This window comes from Lithobates pipiens, unplaced genomic scaffold (genome assembly GCF_037356315.1).
Source record: "Lithobates pipiens isolate NorthernLeopardFrog02 unplaced genomic scaffold, aLitPip1_a1.2 Scaffold_1, whole genome shotgun sequence".
NCBI lineage: Eukaryota > Metazoa > Chordata > Amphibia > Anura > Ranidae > Lithobates > Lithobates pipiens.
In genome coordinates this window covers 121,839,557-121,845,664 of record NW_027507685.1, presented here as the reverse complement: position 1 = coordinate 121,845,664, position 6,108 = coordinate 121,839,557, and the positions used below count along the sequence as shown (strand labels likewise).

At 44.0% G+C, this 6,108-nt stretch overlaps 1 protein-coding gene across 1 annotated transcript in view; it reads right to left on the bottom strand.

Annotated features, from left to right (window-relative positions):
• Positions 1-750: 750 nt before the first annotated feature.
• Positions 751-6,108, bottom strand: part of LOC143974276 (properdin-like) — a 77,112-nt gene continuing 71,754 nt past the window's right edge. Inside the window, exon 10 of the mRNA XM_077475474.1 lies at positions 751-1,203. The gene's annotated coding sequence lies outside the window, so the exon portion shown is untranslated. The remainder of the gene's footprint in view (positions 1,204-6,108) is intronic.

Genomic DNA, 6,108 nt, shown 5'->3' with positions numbered 1-6,108 from the left:
CAGCAGTCAGGTCGGCAGTCTTACCCATGATTGCGGTTTTGAGTAATGAACCAGGCTGGGAGTTTTTAAAAGCCTCAGGAATCTTTTGCAGGTGTTTAGAGTTAATTAGTTGATTCAGATGATTAGGTTAATAGCTTGTTTAGAGAACCTTTTCATGATATGCTAATTTTTTGAGATAGGAATTTTGGGTTTTCATGAGCTGTATGCCAAAATCATCAATATTAAAACAAGAAAAGGCTTGAACTACTTCAGTTGTGTGTAATGAATCTAAAATATATGAAAGTCTAATGTTTATCAGTACATTACAGAAAATAATGAACTTTATCACAATATGCTATTTTTTTTAGAAGGACCTGTATTTACAAGTGCCACACTACAGCAAGACGGCTGCCAGGGGCTGTATTTTTGTGCAGCAGGCAGGCCTCTGAAAGATGGGTCAGTTGGCTGCCGCCACTCCCCCCCCCCCCCCCCAAAGTGCCACCCTAGGCCTGGGCCTTGTTGGCTGAGGCCAAGATACAGCACTGTCTTTGACACCGCCATTTAGACTCCACCTAAAACTAACAATATCACTTTTGGGTAGATCAACTCTTACATGATTGAGAAAATTAAAAATGTACAGTAAATATGTTCAGAAAAAACACACCACCGCCGCTCAACCCATACAGCAAAAACCTCTGTGGAAGTGTGTGGTGCTCAGCAGGCTCCTGCCAGCCAAAAATTAATTAAAATAAAATAGAGCAACACCCGCACTTGAGACATGAAGAGATGCTTTATTCAATACAGGATAAGAATTACATGTCCGCCTCCACTCTCACGTATTTCAGCCCTGTGTGGGCCTTAATCATAGCAATCAGAGGACGCTAATCAGATCCTTTTGAAGAGTCTCTTTATAGAAAAATATGTTGGAGGTAAAAGCATGTGAAAAAGGTAGACTTTGGCTTTTAAACAGCCCTTAGTGAGTTTGCTAACATAAGTGTGCAGATACTGTACAAATGTTTGGATTAGCCAAGGACAGAATAAAGGGTAGATGTTTCATTTGTGGAGTGAAAGATAAAACACGGTCATTCACACATATAGTACTTCTACTTATTGGAGTATCATAAATCTCAGATACAAATTGTTTTGTTTCCTGCTTTTTACTGAAAAGGACCACGTTCCTCTTGGTGCTTTACAATCACCCTCAACCAGCCACAAAGAAAAAGCCTGAAAGATAATGATATATGATTAGTAATATTTATTAGTAAAGGAACAAGCTGTATGAGTGAACTATCAAAACTGGGCAATTCAAAATGAGCATGTGATTAAAAACATGAATGCTTTACCTACACTCACCTGTCTATTGTGGCACCTCATTTTTATAGTTTTTGATTATTAAAGCTGAAGTTTTTGGGGTTTTTTTGCCATCGGGGACATACTGTAACTTACCTGTAATGAAGTGTGTCTGCAATATAGTGAAGATCCCTTCCAGCGCTGATCTTTCGGAACTACTGGGGTTAAGATCAGTTGCTGCAAGCTTGAAAGAATTGTGCCACTTGCCCACTCCTTCTGCGCACCTCCTCCATTCATAGAACTCATAGTATTTTTCCCAGAATACAAAACATTCTTTGATTGGAGGAGGCAGATCCTGTCATTTTTATACACCCATCCTATATTCAATGAATGCTTTGCTGTATAACAAATAATATAATACAAAAAAAAAGGTTTCATCCTTTAGAATACCATGTTATAACTTTCTTTTGTTAAACCTTTTTTTGTGCTCTGCAAGTGAAGGTTTGCCTATTCTAGCTGCATAAAAAATTAGCTGACGCTGCGGTTGCATAGAAAGTATGTGAGTGACAGCTCCAAAGAGCTGGAGCCACCAAAATTCCTATGAAAAGTACTCTGATAGTCGGTATTTACATGTATCTCGGTAAACTACCCCTGCCTTCATGTGGCAATGCTTGCCCATAGTATGGTCAGTTGCCAAACAAACACTACATTGTAGAATGGAGATTTGGTGTACATAATAAAAAAAACAAAAAAAAAAACAATAAAGTGGGAGAAGACTGGAGAGATCCTTATGATGTAATATTTGGGATTTCAATTTGATTGACTTGATTTTGGATGTAGAGAAGTAGTCATTTTTACTTACATATGCAAGTCTGTCTTCGGACAGACCCCTATAGCATACGAAGACATCCAAGACCTTCACACTCTGGAGTAGTCTGGTGCCTGTGTGGTTTTAGGGTTGGTAGAGAATTTCCTTCAAAAAACACAAGACAGAGGCACCCAGAAAACATGATTCACTCACACTATAGAGCATTTTGTCCAGCTCATATCAGAATTGTGACACACCATTCTACCTTTCCTTGGTCAGTTGCCACTATGTAACATGTTGTTGGTGTCCCAAGCCTTTTGCATTTCTTTTTAATATAATATATCGATACAGTGTTTTTCTGAGAAACATCTTGCTATGGGTGCATCTGCCAATTGTCTTTTTTTGGGGGGGAGATAATTCCTGCCACTCCTAAAGATTAATTGTGGCACCTGCTGGTGCATTTTGTGCAAACTCAGCTTTACTTTATATTTTGCTCAGCTGGTACAGGTCTAGTTTGGGTAGGGAGAGGTTATATGGCTATCCCTAACTGGCCAGCAAGAACACTGCACAATTGATGGAGACTGTTTTTATTTTCCCCAACAAACTTACATGGTTATTAGGTTTTACAAAGTGATGAGAAAGACAATGACGGGGTCAGGGTTAACCAAAATGAGTCTGTGCCTACGTGCCCCCGTTCCTGCAGGAGTTGCAAAGTGTCCCTCATTCTATAGGATGGAAATTTTTTCTGAACCCCCTATGTCCCACAAAATATTCTGCCCAGCCGAAGGCAGCACTCAAGCTGCCACAGTAGGTGGGCAATAGTGATGGCCGAACGGTTCGCCCGGCGGTCGTTTCGCGGCGAATTTCCGACATTCGCGGTCCGCACGTTCGAACGCCTTTTTCCGTCGTTCGCCGCGGCGGACTTACGTGTTTAATGTATACAAGAACTTTAACCTTTGGTGACACGTTTATCATGTGATACAGGACAGCCAATTGAGACATGACAGCACATGGACACTTGTACATTCCCCCTAACCTATAAATACACCCGATCCGGTGGCCATTTTACATTCTTTCTTCTGTTAAGATAGGGACAGGTTCCTGTGTGGAGTAGGGAGAGATAAACCACTAGCTATTTGGTACACAAAAGTTCTTTTCAGGACTGGTATAGGTGTTAGGTGTTGATAGGTTTGCTGTGCTGCTGATTCTTGCAGCAGCCTGAGTGTCTTTTGTTAGTTTAGAGAAAGGGAAAGGACGGTGTATGCTACAGGGACAGCCAGATTAGTCTTTCATCATCATCATCATCATCATCATCATTAGCTGTTACTATCAAGGTCCACAAAAGAGCTGTTCCAGTAACCACTAATCGTTCTCTTTTTTTGCCAATTTGTATAGGGACAGGAAGGAAGCAGTGTTGTCAGGCAGTGAGGGTAATTTTAAAGACTTGCTGTTATTATTAGTTCCACAAAGGTTCTTTTCAGGACTGGTATCAGTGGTACAGTAATAGGCTTGTACATGTATAATATTCTTTCTTCCAAATATAGAAAGGATATTATACTTGACTGCTGCCCTTCTGCTGCAGTCTGCTAAACATTCACAACTCACTTGTTCCACAAAAGTTCTTATAAGGACTGGTAACTTGGTATAGGGTGCTACGGTACATAGGCTTGAGTGCGGTACAGTCTGCTGTTCTGTAAGGACCGCTATCGGTCCACAATAGATAGGGTTGACGTGCACCACTGCTGACCGCTGCCCTATACTGCAGCAGTCCTTCAGCGGTATAGGGACTGACGTACAGTCTGCTAATCACTAACACACAACCTGCTTGTTCCACAAAAGTTCTTATAAGGACTGGTAACTTGGTATAGGGTGCTACGGTACATAGGCTTGAGTGCGGTACAGTCTGCTGTTCTGTAAGGACCGCTATCGGTCCACAATAGATAGGGTTGACGTGCACCACTGCTGACCGCTGCCCTATACTGCAGCAGTCCTTCAGCGGTATAGGGACTGACGTACAGTCTGCTAAACACTAATACACAACCTGCTTGGTCCACAAAAGTTCTTATAAGGACTGGTAACTTGGTATAGGGTGCTACGGTACATAGGCTTGAGTGCGGTACAGTCTGCTGTTCTGTAAGGACCGCTATCGGTCCACAATAGATAGGGTTGACGTGCACCACTGCTGACCGCTGCCCTATACTGCAGCAGTCCTTCAGCGGTATAGGGACTGACGTACAGTCTGCTAAACACTAATACACAACCTGCTTGGTCCACAAAAGTTCTTATAAGGACTGGTAACTTGGTATAGGGTGCTACGGTACATAGGCTTGAGTGCGGTACAGTCTGCTGTTCTGTAAGGACCGCTATCGGTCCACAATAGATAGGGTTGACGTGCACCACTGCTGACCGCTCACCTATACTGCAGCAGTCCTTCAGCGGTATAGGGACTGACGTACAGTCTGCTAATCACTAACACACAACCTGCTTGTTCCACAAAAGTTCTTATAAGGACTGGTAACTTGGTATAGGGTGCTACGGTACATAGGCTTGAGTGCGGTACAGTCTGCTGTTCTGTAAGGACCGCTATCGGTCCACAATAGATAGGGTTGACGTGCACCACTGCTGACCGCTGCCCTATACTGCAGCAGTCCTTCAGCGGTATAGGGACTGACGTACAGTCTGCTAAACACTAACACACAACCTGCTTGGTCCACAAAAGTTCTTATAAGGACTGGTAACTTGGTATAGGGTGCTACGGTACATAGGCTTGAGTGCGGTACAGTCTGCTGTTCTGTAAGGACCGCTATCGGTCCACAATAGATAGGGTTGACGTGCACCACTGCTGACCGCTGCCCTATACTGCAGCAGTCCTTCAGCGGTATAGGGACTGACGTACAGTCTGCTAAACACTAATACACAACCTGCTTGGTCCACAAAAGTTCTTATAAGGACTGGTAACTTGGTATAGGGTGCTACGGTACATAGGCTTGAGTGCGGTACAGTCTGCTGTTCTGTAAGGACCGCTATCGGTCCACAATAGATAGGGTTGACGTGCACCACTGCTGACCGCTCACCTATACTGCAGCAGTCCTTCAGCGGTATAGGGACTGACGTACAGTCTGCTAATCACTAACACACAACCTGCTTGTTCCACAAAAGTTCTTATAAGGACTGGTAACTTGGTATAGGGTGCTACGGTACATAGGCTTGAGTGCGGTACAGTCTGCTGTTCTGTAAGGACCGCTATCGGTCCACAATAGATAGGGTTGACGTGCACCACTGCTGACCGCTGCCCTATACTGCAGCAGTCCTTCAGCGGTATAGGGACTGACGTACAGTCTGCTAAACACTAATACACAACCTGCTTGGTCCACAAAAGTTCTTATAAGGACTGGTAACTTGGTATAGGGTGCTACGGTACATAGGCTTGAGTGCGGTACAGTCTGCTGTTCTGTAAGGACCGCTATCGGTCCACAATAGATAGGGTTGACGTGCACCACTGCTGACCGCTGCCCTATACTGCAGCAGTCCTTCAGCGGTATAGGGACTGACGTACAGTCTGCTAAACACTAATACACAACCTGCTTGGTCCACAAAAGTTCTTATAAGGACTGGTAACTTGGTATAGGGTGCTACGGTACATAGGCTTGAGTGCGGTACAGTCTGCTGTTCTGTAAGGACCGCTATCGGTCCACAATAGATAGGGTTGACGTGCACCACTGCTGACCGCTGCCCTATACTGCAGCAGTCCTTCAGCGGTATAGGGACTGACGTACAGTCTGCTAAACACTAATACACAACCTGCTTGGTCCACAAAAGTTCTTATAAGGACTGGTAACTTGGTATAGGGTGCTACGGTACATAGGCTTGAGTGCGGTACAGTCTGCTGTTCTGTAAGGACCGCTATCGGTCCACAATAGATAGGGTTGACGTGCACCACTGCTGACCGCTCACCTATACTGCAGCAGTCCTTCAGCGGTATAGGGACTGACGTACAGTCTGCTAATCACTAACACACAACCTGCTTGTTC